Raw genomic sequence first — 13,952 nt, forward strand, 5'->3', positions numbered from 1 at the left:
AACATGTAAGTTATGTTTTGACTGCGATGATGAGACGATGACGCTGCTCAAGGCTCTTGCTGCTCGTGACCCTGGAATAAACAACTTGGACAACATAGTTCTAAACAAAACAGCTGAACATATCGCGGCTTCTTTGTGTCATATTTTTAATCAGCGAAAGTGTTTTTCTCTCTCTGTGGAAGGAAGGAAAAATCATTCTGCTAGTCAAAGATCAGAAACCACCTATTAATGGCCTCCAACACTTAGTGAAATTATGGAAACAATTCTATCTGCTCAGCTCTTATGTAAACGACAGATGGAGGACAATCCTGAATAACTCAGCGTAATAGATGATCAGATCTTAATAGAAAAACTGAGAAGCTAAGGTTTTACCACTTCTGCTGAAGCACTAATGCAAAGTGATCTCTCCCACAGAACTCAACGGTTATTCATCTGACATGATCATGACAGAATGCAGAAGCTGTTTAGGACCTTTTTTGTTCTCTGTCTTTGTTAATGATTTACCTCTAATTGTGAAAAACGCGTTGATGTATGCAGGTGACTCAACTGTTTGTTATGCTGCAAGCATGATAATCGGAACCGCATTCGTATTAAATCATTTAAAATGATTTACTATTACTATTTTCATACAACTCACTGAAATTATACCATGCTATGGTTATGTTTGTACACAGTAATATGTGGTTATGTTTGGGCTGGAGACAGAGCAGATGTGCATTTGTTTCCTGTGCACTTTCTTCCCTTTGCCTATAATCAGTTGCTTAGTTAAATGAATAAAAGGCAATTGTTTGTGAACTGGCAAAGGTCAAGTTTCCCCCCCTGTTGTGCTTATAACCCTGTTTGTAGTATCTGCACTCTAATTCCTGTCTGACGGGAATATCAGAATCAGAAAGTTTATTGCAATTGTCAGTGAACAGAATTCACAAACTAGGAAGTTGTTTTGGCCCTAAGGTGCAACAAACAACAATGAATAATAATTGCAGCAAAATATATCAAAAAGGGCATGCATAAATTTAGATGTTACAAATGAAAATAGACTTGGTCTGCATAAATACACAGTTTACAGTTGGTCAGAATAGAGTTGCAGAGTGTTTGTGGTGTGGATAGTAAAAGAGCAGGTGTCTTGACTGGAGAGGCCCCTCAGTGTGGAGCAGACTGAGCTGTGGAGAGGCCCCTCAGTGTGGAGCAGACTGAGCTGTGGAGAGGCCCCTCAGTGTGGAGCAGACTGAGCTGTGGAGAGGCCCCTCAGTGTGGAGCAGACTGAGCTGTGGAGCAGACTGAGCTGTGCAGGGCCTCGCGCTGGGGGCGGGCACAGTCTAGTGCTATTCTTCAAGCTCTGCTGCGCTCATTGGCCGGAGTAGGCTCGCGCCTCGCGCCGCTCTTACGCAGGCCGCGGCGCTCTGCACGATGTTATGAATGAGGGGCTGGGTGACGTCAGCGGCTGAATGTCAACAATGTAGGGACTGAGAGAAGGCGTCCCAGTCTCGCGGAACAAACAGCGGAGAAGGAACGGATCAACACGCGCACGAACACGCGCGTGCACAACGGCCACGGCACACGAGGAAATCACGGACGTGTTTGGGGGGAAATCAGTGAGTCTCGGTGCGGAGGTGGAAACTGTGAGGAAGCGACAACATCATGTGAGAGAAGTTAGAGCGGCGGACAAAGGGCTGAAGGGAACGCGCACGAGAGAAAGTCAAAGGTGAGGCACGTTTCTGCGTCTATTCCGCTTCTGTCAGCGCACCGGCCGCCGCGCGTCCACCGCGCGTCCCCCTCTCTGGACCCTCTGCTATTGTTGCAAACTTGGTTAAATATCGCAGTGAGTCCTGGTCGCGCTGTGCAGTGAGGAGAAGTCAGAGTAAACCGCATGTCGATAGTGAGTTGGGTGTGAACGCGGCTGGAGCTCAAACACGAGCCTGGACCACATCCTGTTGTGTTCTGACTCACAGCGTTTATCGGGACTCAAACTAAATCGCGCTCCAGAGGAGCTCATTCCAAAGCATTTTGATCAGTGTCTGGTCGATGACAGGCTGCACTCGTGGACTCATTTCAAGTCATTTATCCTAAATAGTGCCGCAGCTTCTGTTTGAGGAGTTTAACCATTCAGTGCATTTTAATCAGCCTATGGACGCTTTATGTATGTGTAAAACATGTTGTCCATATTAGCTACATCATCAATTAGTGTTTTACCTTTTACTTTTCAGGATACACTGCCCGACACATAAAGATACTTTGGGCATGTAATGCAATAAAGACTTTTACGCTGCAGGAACCATTCTGAAATACACCAGTACTGTTTATTACTGTTGTTTCTGAACACCTTTGGTGCGCGTTTGTTATAGTAGTAGTAGTAGTAGTAGTAGTAGTAGTAGTAGTAGTAGTAGTAGTAGTAGTAGTAGTAATAGTAGCGGCGGTTGTAGCTTAGTAGTGTCGTTGTAGGTGCACAATCCACACGCTCGCGCTCCTTAATAATCCTCATGAAAACCACCGGTAGATTAGTTGTGTAAAGATGGGCTTTGTTTGACCTCAGACAGTGTTTATTTTCTCTCTTCTGCTTCTGTTTTTTATTACTTTTATTTTCTCTCATGCTGTTTTTGATGGTCATTTTAAAAGGGTCGTGCATTGTCGCGGGGGCTGCAGAGGACACTGTCAGACCTTCTTGTCCTATAGCTAATTATAAGATAAGATAAGATAATGTTGCTTTTATATGGCTGTCGTTTCTGCCACATTCTCGGGCAAATACAAAGTGATATTGTCTATATCGCGTGCCCTGTTGCCATTGTATTTAGATGTCAGTGTCAGTGCGTGTGCTGAGGGTCCCCGCGCTGTTTGGTCCTGGTCCCCGCGCTGTTTGGTCCCCGCGTGAGGCAGCACATTGAGCACATTGAGCACATTGAGCACATTGAGCACATTGAGCACATTGAGCACATTGAGCACATTGAGCACATTGACATCTCTTTGTCTCATTTTCTGCTGATGCACCGCGCGTTTCTTTGCAGCGATGATCCAAACGCAGAGGTTCGGTCCGGGTTACGTCATTGCCACGCTCACATGTCCATGCCAGCCCTGAGTTATTTTTTGTATTATTATTATTATTTGTATCATCAGGCATCAAGGCGTTTTGTTAACACCGCTTTGGCTGTTTAAATCTATTTCTCCTGTTTTTGTCCCCAGCCTCAGAGCCACTCCTCTTGAATCTGTGCTTGAACAGGCATTATTTTGCTTTATCGTTTTTATGTTAATAAGATTTTCTAATGTAACCACAGCCCTAAGCCCCCCCTATTCTCACTGTCATGTTCATTATGGTAAAACTATTTCTTCCTGCTATTATTACCTGTTACATGAGGTCTTCTGTAAATCTGTGAATGTAGTGCAATAGTTGTCTCTTTGTTCTGTCTCCTGCTTAGTGAGGGCTGCCACCACTGCCTTATGTAACCTGATTCACAACAACAGTAACAGTAGTACTTCATTAGCAGTAATTGTTCACTTGTGTCCACTGGGGGACTGATTCCTTTTAGGGCCATGTCTGTGATCATGTCTTATGTATCCACACATTTTACCCCAAAGCACCTGAAAGACATGACCACATCATTAGAGTAAATTATAAATATATTTGTTTAAGTGTCCAGTACATTACTAGTATGTACTGTATATAATTTTCACTATCTACGTTAGGAGTGTGCGTCGCGTCTAATCTGCAGTTATAACGATGTGATAATTCACGATATATACTGTATCCTGATGCAATGATGATTTTTCTTTGACATTTCTCAAAATTAAAACAATTATTTCCCCTGTTTTGATGAGTCATAACTATATATACTTTCTGGTATTGATATACTGAATGAATCTCAGTGAAAGTACTTATGCTGAATGATTCTCAGTGAAAGTATTGAATGAATCAGTGAACGTATTGATACTACACAACGCACATCCTGTTTCAAAATGAATAAACCACTTGTCACATCTTGTAAATACAATAATTTAAAGTGGCCATTTGTACTCGGGTGCTTAGCGGCTCAACGATGCAACAACGCAACCTCATTAATATGCGAGGCGTCATCAAATATCATAGCTATAGCAATGCCACTATCAGAGTATCGATGCCAGTTTGCCGGTTTATAGCCCTGTGAGCACATTTCTATTTTTTATGTTGCCTGATCCTTAATTTACTTTAATCCAATTACAATATTCTCTGTCCCAGTGATGTTCACTCTATCCCAGTCCATAATGCAGTTCTCTCTTTTACAATGATCAGAAATGGCCGATTTGAAACTCTAAACTCTGGTCTGGGAGAAAAAAGCCCTTATAAGACTAAATTAACCTCAATGGACTATACTGACAGCTGTTATACATTCCCCGCCCCTTTAATGTTTCCACTCATTTGATGATAGGCAAGACGAACCCACCGTGCCTCCTGTTTGCTGGATGAATTTGAGTTTGCCTGTGAGAGTGTAGGACAGCGGATGGAATTTGGCCCATGGCTACAATCTGGCCTGTTTACAGCATGTATATCATGTGTTCATTAACATGCAGCGTCCTAATGTCCGAAGCCAATTAAACAAAACAATTGTTTAACATAATTGTACCATATCCCTCACAAACCCCTCACTACAGAAGACGGCCCTGAGTCTAGTTCCTTTGTGCCGATCAGTGTTCCCATCATTGCCCCACGTCAGCACAAAGGCATGTGTGAGTGGGTTGCTGCCAACATTGCGGAGCCTCTGGGCAAGACGGCTCCAAGATAGAAATATAAAATACATAAATATCTACGTCTCAGAATTCAATGCAGGCTTTCATTTAGAAGAGTGTGCTCCCAGTGTTATGCTCTTCTGAGGCTGAGAGCAGAACATGTAAAAGCACTTGAAACTAAAAAAAAGGTGCACTGTGCATAATTTTCAAAACAAGAATAATTCAAAAGATAATTTCTACATCACCATGTGGGGCCACTGTTCTGTGTCCAGGCCTCCCCTGAAGCAAAGCCTCCTCCAGCTTGTACTGGCTGGTCTGGAATGCCAGCCCCTCATCGACACTTGACTACATCGGAAAATACAACATTTTGTACTGCATTATTTAGTCTGTGTTTATATTGATTAGTGTACTGCACAGGTGAGGGAGGGGCGGTGTGTGAGCGCAGGCACAGGTGAGGGAGGGGCTGCTTTTCCATGTGTTAATTATCATACCACCTGCTGTATAATATTCTGTTATGCTCAGTGAATCAATAATAGGGCAGATCACTTGAGTACAAATAATTGATTCTCCTTAATATGACACAGTGTGACTTTAACCTGATGTCAATAAATATAACAAAGAAGAACAAAGAACATGTTCCTGCACCTAATGTGTGTCACATGTGGTTTGAGTGGGATTACTTTGTTAATGTGCTGTTTGTTGTGCAGCAGAAGAAGGACTCTGTGTGTCCCTCTGAGGTCACATCCTGATCTGGACACTCTTGTTCACTACAACGCTCCTGTTCGGGACTGCATTTGTATGCTGCTCTGGTGCACTGCTCATACATACAAACAAGGCTCTCGGGGAACCATCCCATCTCAGAAGCTACAGTTAATTGAAGAAATAATACAACTGTCATAATTTCAAATGTGATAATGACAAGCTGCTGCTGCTGCGACACCTGTTCTAGAATATTGTGTGTGACAGTTGAGATGAGTGTGCTGATGATGGCTGTTTTTGAAGCGCTGGAGCGTGGTGTGGTTTGGTGAGGTACGTGTGTGTGTGTGTGTGTGTGTGTGTATGGTGGGGGGGGGATTTCCTGTTAACTGTGCAGGTGGGAGGGATTACCACTTCCTGCAAAACCCATACCCCTACTCACCTGTCAATCATTCAAACTTACCAGTTTAAGAAGCTGCTGTCATTAGCGTATTTTAACAGAAGGATCTTGCTGCTTTCACAGGTTTTAAAAAATGAATTCAGAAATATTAAAGCTGATATTTATTGTCAGTCATCAGGGCAGTAAATTGAGCGTGCCTGTAGTGTTGAAAACTACTGTGTTTTATCGCTTCAAAGGGAGCACTTCCATTTAAAAACACTTTCTGTTATTAAGGAACTTGAGCTTCCTTTTGTCACATCCTCTGCAGGTGCAAGAAAATAGTTACAGAATCCACACTATATAATAATCCAGTGCGTAATGTTCCAGTGTGGAGTCATTCCCCGTGAACTCTTTGATATCTCACTACGTGCTTCCAAAGGTTTTCTTGCACTTCAATCTGAAACAAAGGCGCTGATTGTAAACTGTTAGGATCATGTCAGACTGCGGCTCCTGAGGGAGGTGTCAGGGCCCGGCTGTGGGGACCCATGAGGCCACTATGTCTGCAGAAACACACACTATGACTGACCACTTTGACCTTACTCTAGTAAAGTAGGGGCTCTCACAGATCATGTGACCAGCTCATTCTACACTCCGGGGCTAACTCAGACATGACATTGACCCCTTCTGTCAGATGTGCAATGCTGAATGAATTTCACCCGTAACATTGAATCTAATTTGAACGTTCTCATGTCCCAGTCCTCATGTGCTTGTTGGTGCTGCTGTGGTTTGAGGGCCCTGTCACTGTCCCGGCCTGTCTCCGTTGGTCTCCAGATGAAGTCTCTGAATGAGTTCATTGTTGTTGGCTATGAGGCATGTGGCCTGCACTTCTGACTCCGAGAGGGAGAATCCAGGCCATTCTTTCCTGGAATGTCTTTGAATGGATTTGTTTGGTGCAAGTGCTTCAGTCACAGACATGAGCACAGACACTGAACATGGAACAAACATAGACATGATGGTCCTGTCCAGTTTGGTTTTCACTTAACTCAGAAGAGGAAATCTCACCGCCATCTTTTAGTACTTCTGGGTTATATGGAGTTTGGTCATAATCTATGCTCGAACAGACTTCTTTTTCCCACCACTCCTCCTATTGGTCAGCAATAGGAAAGTGTAGATGAGTTTTTATAAATTCAAAATCATGATTTGGCGCCAAGAAGATCGCCTATCCCTACCATCCGGCTTTATTTTATTGTAAATGGAATATGTTGAAAAGCACTGTTGACAATGTTTGTTTGAGGTTTTTTTTGTCCATTTATGTGCCTCAGATGGGCTGTGCGTGGTGTCCAGCTATTCACAAGGTCTTCTAATCTTGACAACTATACTATAATTTAAGTAAATGCTTTGGTAAATATTCAGGGCTATACATGTTGTATTGTAGAAATATTTTGCTTTTTGAAATAAAATTCTTGTCCTGACAGCCTGTTGTAAATATGACCACCACATCCTTTTAGTGGACAGTTAGGAAGGAAATGTGTTTCCCTGTTCACTTTGGTGCAAATGTGAGTGCTACAGCCTCAGCCTCCTGTTCTGCTGCTGTTGCAGCGTCTGCTGGATTCCTGCTCCATGATGTCATGATTGGATGATGTGGACTGTAGTAAGTGAGTGTGCAGACATAAACAACAAAAGAATATCCTCCCCCTGCAGCAGCTTTGGCCACATCATTTATGCTTCACGTGCCACAGACCTACAGAGGAGCATACAGCAGCAAGGCTTTGATGCGCGTGAGAACACTGCCGTCTCCTGGTTCTCAAGTTACGGGCCTCTGAAATCCTGTGAGCGCTCTGTAAGTGGATCTATAGATTGGCTGCTGCTTTTGTATGCACCTCCAAGCTCTGAATGAGCTGGACCACAACAACATAGGACAGATTGTGGTGATGGTAAAAAATAATCAGAGGGAACATGACACACTGATTGGTTACATTTAGTTCTGTAGATTCAGAGTCATGCATATTTGTCCCATTATGGTCTGTTCATTTGTCCTTTGTGATTCAGAGTGGAGTTCACAGAGCTGACTTGGCCCGACTTTTGTTCCGTCGTTTCTGCAGAACATTTGTGTTGATGCTCAGGTTTAAATCCTTATTTTATTGTTGGTTTTCAGAAAGTGAAATGTGATGTCACAGTTTAGACGGCAAGAGCAGGAGCCAGTATTTATGTACCAAATGTATGGTTTAAGAGATGATCACTTAAATACATGTATTTTGCCAATATTCTACCTTACAACATGCCTAGGGGCAAATAGAAATGTTAGCTTTGGTTCTATATAGCTTTTAACAAAACTATGTCATGTTCCATCATAAAAAAAGAGTTGTGGTTGTGCATGTTTTTGTAATCCTGCAAATTTCGTCCATCTCCCTCCCAAGCTTTTTAGTTTCTAAAGTTTGAATAAGGCATGATTTAAGACCTTAAACATGTGTACAGGCCCAACAATAGCCAGTTATTCTTGTATAAGCAACCTGTGTGCTGTGAAGCCAGCGTGGCCTGGAGGGGACTTTTGAGTAAAGCATGAGCCGACACACTGCTGTTTATTTTTAACCCTGCTGTCTCACGTATCGCCTCCCATGCCATGAGCTATAGGATATTTCGGGACACTCTCGGGTGCCTCTCCCTGACAGTTGATCTGCTCTCTCAGTGCGGTGTGTGGAGGCCGGGCGGCTCCTGTCATGTGCGCCCGGCTCATTCATTAGAGTGGGCTCCTGCTCCTGCCAGCCTCTCTTCAGCCTGTGTGTTTGTGTAGCTGATCGGATCCAGATGCACACTGAACGCCTGCATGGCTCCCAGATTTAAAGGCACAGGGCCGGGTCACTGGGTGAGCAGAGGCCTCTTGTTGGGATCAAAAAATGAGAATAACATCGCTGCTCTGTGGCCAAGGGCATTGGTCGCAGTACATTTGCAAGCCTCAGTGTCGGCCCCGCTGACAATTTGTTCGATGTCTCTTCCCACTCTTCCAATGCATATTTTTCACCTGTAATATTATTTGTACTATAGGTAATGTAAATCATATTCACATTTTTGTATACCTTCAAATATATGTTGTTGTTTTTTTCGATTTAGTTTATATTAACAATATTCAAATTATTTCTCACCTCAGTTGTTACCAGACCTTAATCAAGTAAAACTATTAAAGATAACATCTGACTGCACTTGAACATATGTGGTCAGTGTATAGTTAAACTTAACAAACTATTTATTTCTATTTCAGAGTTACTTAGAATTACTCAGAAAAACTCCTGAAGGAATTGAAAGCTCCGACACTTACCGTTTCCTCTTTGACTTCATCATATGAGTCATGATTTTGGACTGGCTAAGAAAAACAACTCTCAAGTATTTTACATTGTTCTTCTATACTTTCTTTTATTGAAGTAAGTTGCATTTCATAAGCAGTATTGACAAGTCATGAGAGCGCGATGGGTGTGGTCAGGGCTGCCCCGCTCCAGGACACTCTTGTATAAGGTCATGTTTGAAGCATGTCGGAGGGACTATTTTAATACACTAGAGTCTGCTCCGATGGGGAGGGGTGGAGTACAACTGCTGTCCCAGGACCACTGCCACTCAGAGAGCAGAGAGAGTTTAGCACAGAATCGGAGGAAAGAGGCAAGTTTGAGCTGTGTGCTGTGTGCTGTGTGCTTGGTGCGGCTGGTGTGTGGGGCTCCTCAATGCGTTCTGAGTGGATTGTTTTTCCCTGTGTCCTGGGCCCCTTGGACACATGCATGTTTTGAGGCGAGGCCCCGCAGAGAGCCTGGGTTTGGCACGTCAGTCTGGTATTTAGAGCTGCACTGTTAAAGAGTCAATGTGTGTGTCCACACTGTGCAGACTGGTCTCATGTTCATGATTGACCTCTGCACACATAGTACATGAAATACAGCTTTGAGCTGTTGTCTGGCTCAGGAAGGCAAATGATCTTTGGTTTGTGGTTATTCTTCTTTGGTCAAAACAACATGCTCTTTCACTAATGTTAACTAAACGAGGGATTAGCCTTCTGGCTGCCAATCCTCTGCTCAGAAACATTCTCTCTCTTGTCATGTTTGGCCAGTGATCAACATGGTTTGTTCAATCATCCAGTTAAATACTGAAGAGAGTTGTAGTGCTGAAAAGGTGCTGTGAGTTCAGAGTTTTGAGCTATACAACCCACAGACCTGAGTGTTGGTCGTGAGGAAAGACAGGTGCAATCAAGTCATGCTAGATATTGACGGACAGGTTTGACTCCTGGATGTAAATATTTCATGATGCATATGATTTAACTTAATCTTGTAGGCAAACAGTGTAGACAGTGAATACGCCTTTAGTGTCTATGTTTTGCAAATTCCTATGACTTATGATTATTCCTATTCTGATGACATCTGTTGGAATCCTCGGAGCAGGTTGTTTTCTGCGAGGCTACTGAAAGCGTGCTAATTCCCACAGTGTGTTCTGAGAAGAGCTGAAAAGGAGCCGTTGGTGAACGCGGGCTTTAGGAAGTGTTGTCTGGACCATGGGAAAGCAGCCTGGTGGAAACACTAGAGCTGACTTACCTTCTGACACTGAGCGGAAACAGCCCTGAAAAGTGTTCTGCTGGAGCTTGGCTCATTCATCTGTTTGTTTCTGAATCTGGCCTGGGAACCAGCTTCATCTCCATAGAAACCATTATGTGGACATGAGGCGCCTGAGCTTTTCTTAGAATATATTAGCTGTGCTGCCCCCTCACCTCTCACTGTTAGCCCTCTTCATTGTCTTGGTGCTTTCGCAAGACCTTCTGAGGGTCCAAATCCTTCTGAGGGTCCCGATTCTTCTGAAGGTCCTGATCCTTCTGAGGGTCCCGATTATTCTGAAGGTCCTGATCCTTCTGAGGGTCCCGATTCTTCTGAAGGTCCTGATCCTTCTGAGGGTCCTGATCCTTTTGAGGGTCCAAATCCTTCTGAGGGTCCCGATCCTTCTGAGGGTCAAGATCCTTCTTATGGGTCAAGATCCTTCTTATGGGTCAAGACCGCTCTGAGGATCTAGAGAATCTGATGATTTTGGCAGAGCCATGGCGGGACAGTGACTGGTCTTTGATGCACTTCTGTTCCCCTAATAAACATGCACCCAAAGGAAACCCAAGACCTTCTTGTAGTGAGGTAGCAGTTCTAACCTTGTGTCCCCACACCATCTAGAAAAACTAGAAACATCCCTTAATTTATTCATAGTTAATATTGCACTTGCTCGTATTGACTTCATGAGAGGTGGCAGACAAACTTATTCAAAGTGTTCAAATATGGTACAAAGCATCTTTACAAATTAGTGATATTGTTGTAAAATACAGGTTAATCATAGTTACATTCTGACATGATTAGAGCCCATCCATTTCAAAATGAACAGCGGAGGTAGCAGGGTGGTCCCCGCAGAGGGCACACATTCTGTTCCTTGCAGGATGTTTTTGTTGAGGACAAAAGGGCAGTTTGCAAAAGCCTACCCAAAAAACTGAATGAACCCCCCTCCTCTTCTCTAATCGCCAACACACACCACACATTCAGAGTCGTCTCCTCCGCTGGCTTGCACTCTGGAAATGTTGACACAGGAGCAGAGACCAGCCCCAGAAAGCTCAGGAATCCCCGAGAAGACTGACGGCAGGACGGGGAGGGGGTCCGAGGAAGAGGGGGGTTTGAGGGGTGGAATGTGCTCGTCATTTATTCACAGGCTGAACCCAGTGAACCCAAAGTGAGTCAGCCTCGTCTACCTTACTCTCCTGAACCTGCTCCACAAGTTCACTGCTCCACTGGCCCCTGGCCTGGGCTCAGCATGACACCACAGCATTCAGCCAATCTGCAGCTAGTGTGCTCATGGTGCATGATAGTTATTTAGAGGCCTGATACAAGATGCATAACTTATTTTATTCCATAGTGTGGCATTAAATAATATATCCCCATTGTGACTTCACAGAGGCCAACTACAGATCAGATCTGTGGAGAGGCGAGGGAGTCACTGTTTGTTTGTTTGTTTGTTTGTTTGTTTATTGCAATCAAAACATTTAATAAAGAATAATACAATAATTAAAAACAAAACAAAAATGCCATGCTGTGGAACGTAAAACAATAACATATTCATGCAGATAAGCAAGAAAAGTTACATAGTGTAAATTAAAGTATTTCTGACTGCCCACCAAAGGCCCAAAGCTGTTGTGAACAGTCCACATTCTTGTTGTGGGAGGGGTTAAGTCCGTTCCGCTGCGCTAAAAAGCCCCTGTCCTCACATTCTCTCAGTATTTGGGAGGAGAGTGCGTCTTTGTTTGGACTCTTTTCTCATTCCACACAGAGCAGAAAGTAGGTCAGAGGCAAGGGCCGAGGCATGAGGCAGCACTTTACAGACACTGCTCCTGTGTGCAACGCCATCTGCAGACGGGAGCTGTGCACTGGAGTTCTCTGCGCCTGCGTGAATCTTATAGGTTTGAGAAATCATAATCATATCAAAGCTGGAGTTGTAATGGGAACGTTAATATAAAAGGTTTCAATTATTTAGGTAAATATAGTTGTAAATTTTACATCAATATCAGGTCTCATATTGTTGTTAAATTATCATGTTTTTACATTTTGATGTCCAATATGTTTGTATTTCTAATATTTTGCATCACATAACTTTGATTAGTTTTCTTGTGTGTTTGATGGTTGTCAGATTCACTAAAGGTTGCCTTTTTTCTAGCCTAGGGCAGAAGAATGACTGATACCCATGTAAACTATATTCAATACAGAATAGAAAGGCTTAAATATTCATACTTTGACTGCGCTGTAATTGCTGTGTTCATACCATGCCTGTGCCTACACATGAGTCATCCTTGTTTGAACACCCATACACATTAACGTACACAGAGTGCATACCTCGCACCTGTGTTTCCACAGCGCTGCATGGGCGGGTTTAGCGTGACCCCGTCTTCCCCCCCCTTAGAAACCAGAGCTCTGAGATGACATGCTGCAGAGCAAACGCTGACATGCAAAAACAGGATCAGGACAGACCAGTTCTGAGGCTTCAACTGAGCAAACATTATCATGTTTGGATATATTTGTGTTAACTGTTACAAATGTATATGCTGTATCACAAAAACCTGTTGTAATTGGCAGAATTCTGTGTTGTGCGTGATTCTTCAAAGCTGCAGACTCTACTGGGTTTCCTGAGCACACATGACCAGGATAATCGCTTTTATTTGAGCTACAAACATCACACCACCAGTTACCTGCTGCACTTTGCTTCATGTGAAACCTTGGACAAGTGAACAAGATAGACAGAAAAGCTCTCGTCCTCCTCAGCAGTGATGTCAGCGACTGAAAGGAAACACGAGGCAGTGTCAAAGGCTGGGCAGGGGGCCAAAGCGGGGCCACAACAGGGCTACAGTGAGAACGCCGTGTCCCCAACCACTGCATCATTTCAGTCTCAGGCCCAGAACAACAATGATTCATACATTTTGTTTGTGTGATTTACTATAGTGCAGATTTTAAAATAGCATTCTACAAAGATGGTAATAAAATAGTCTAGCCTGACTGCAGGTGATGATGGACTTGCTGAATGTGGAAATGATCCAGGTTTATGTAATGTAATGACTGTGCCGTGTTCCTGTGGTGTTTCATTATCAGAGGCCCCTAGCTGGGATTGGCAAAGGCCACAAATAAATAGAGAAGGAAAGATGTCATACAGTCAGCCACAGATGGTGACTTTGACTGATATTGCACAACCTCACATCAAATACAGCAGTGCATTGTAAGTTACTCCCAACCTGTCCTTTGATCTGGAGTAGGCTATATATATACAGTATATATATATATAAGATAAGATAATATGAACCTATATATACAGACAAAAAATGTAATTTGTAAGTTGAACATTGGGCTCACAGAAGCAGCTCCTGGTGCCGCCTCTAGGAACACTTTTGGTCAGAGACCCTTTTTCCACACCGAGGCTCTGGAAGGATGTCCCCCTCTGTGAGGACAAGCAGCTCTGAGCCATTTAAAAAAAAAAAAAAGCATACAGACTTTTCCTGTCTGAAAACTACTTGTAGACAACAGGAACCTGCTGTTTTAACTGAGTTAGGTTAGAATCTTTTCCTGTGTAAAAAAATAAAATGGTAAATGTTTCTTCACACTTCTCACTCTGCTCTCACAACAAAAATGTGCATCTTGTTGCTTATTAT

The 13,952-nt window shown here is 43.4% G+C and overlaps 1 protein-coding gene across 1 annotated transcript in view; it reads left to right on the plus strand.

Annotated features, from left to right (window-relative positions):
• The first annotated feature begins 1,371 nt into the window (after window positions 1-1,371).
• bach2b (BTB and CNC homology 1, basic leucine zipper transcription factor 2b) overlaps window positions 1,372-13,952 on the plus strand; it is a 30,865-nt gene continuing 18,284 nt past the window's right edge. The window contains exon 1 of the mRNA XM_072440232.1: window positions 1,372-1,702. The gene's annotated coding sequence lies outside the window, so the exon portion shown is untranslated. The remainder of the gene's footprint in view (window positions 1,703-13,952) is intronic.

This window comes from Eucyclogobius newberryi, unplaced genomic scaffold (assembly GCF_026437365.1).
Source record: "Eucyclogobius newberryi isolate DKJ021-1_F unplaced genomic scaffold, fEucNew1.0.hap1 SCAF_1, whole genome shotgun sequence".
NCBI lineage: Eukaryota > Metazoa > Chordata > Actinopteri > Gobiiformes > Gobiidae > Eucyclogobius > Eucyclogobius newberryi.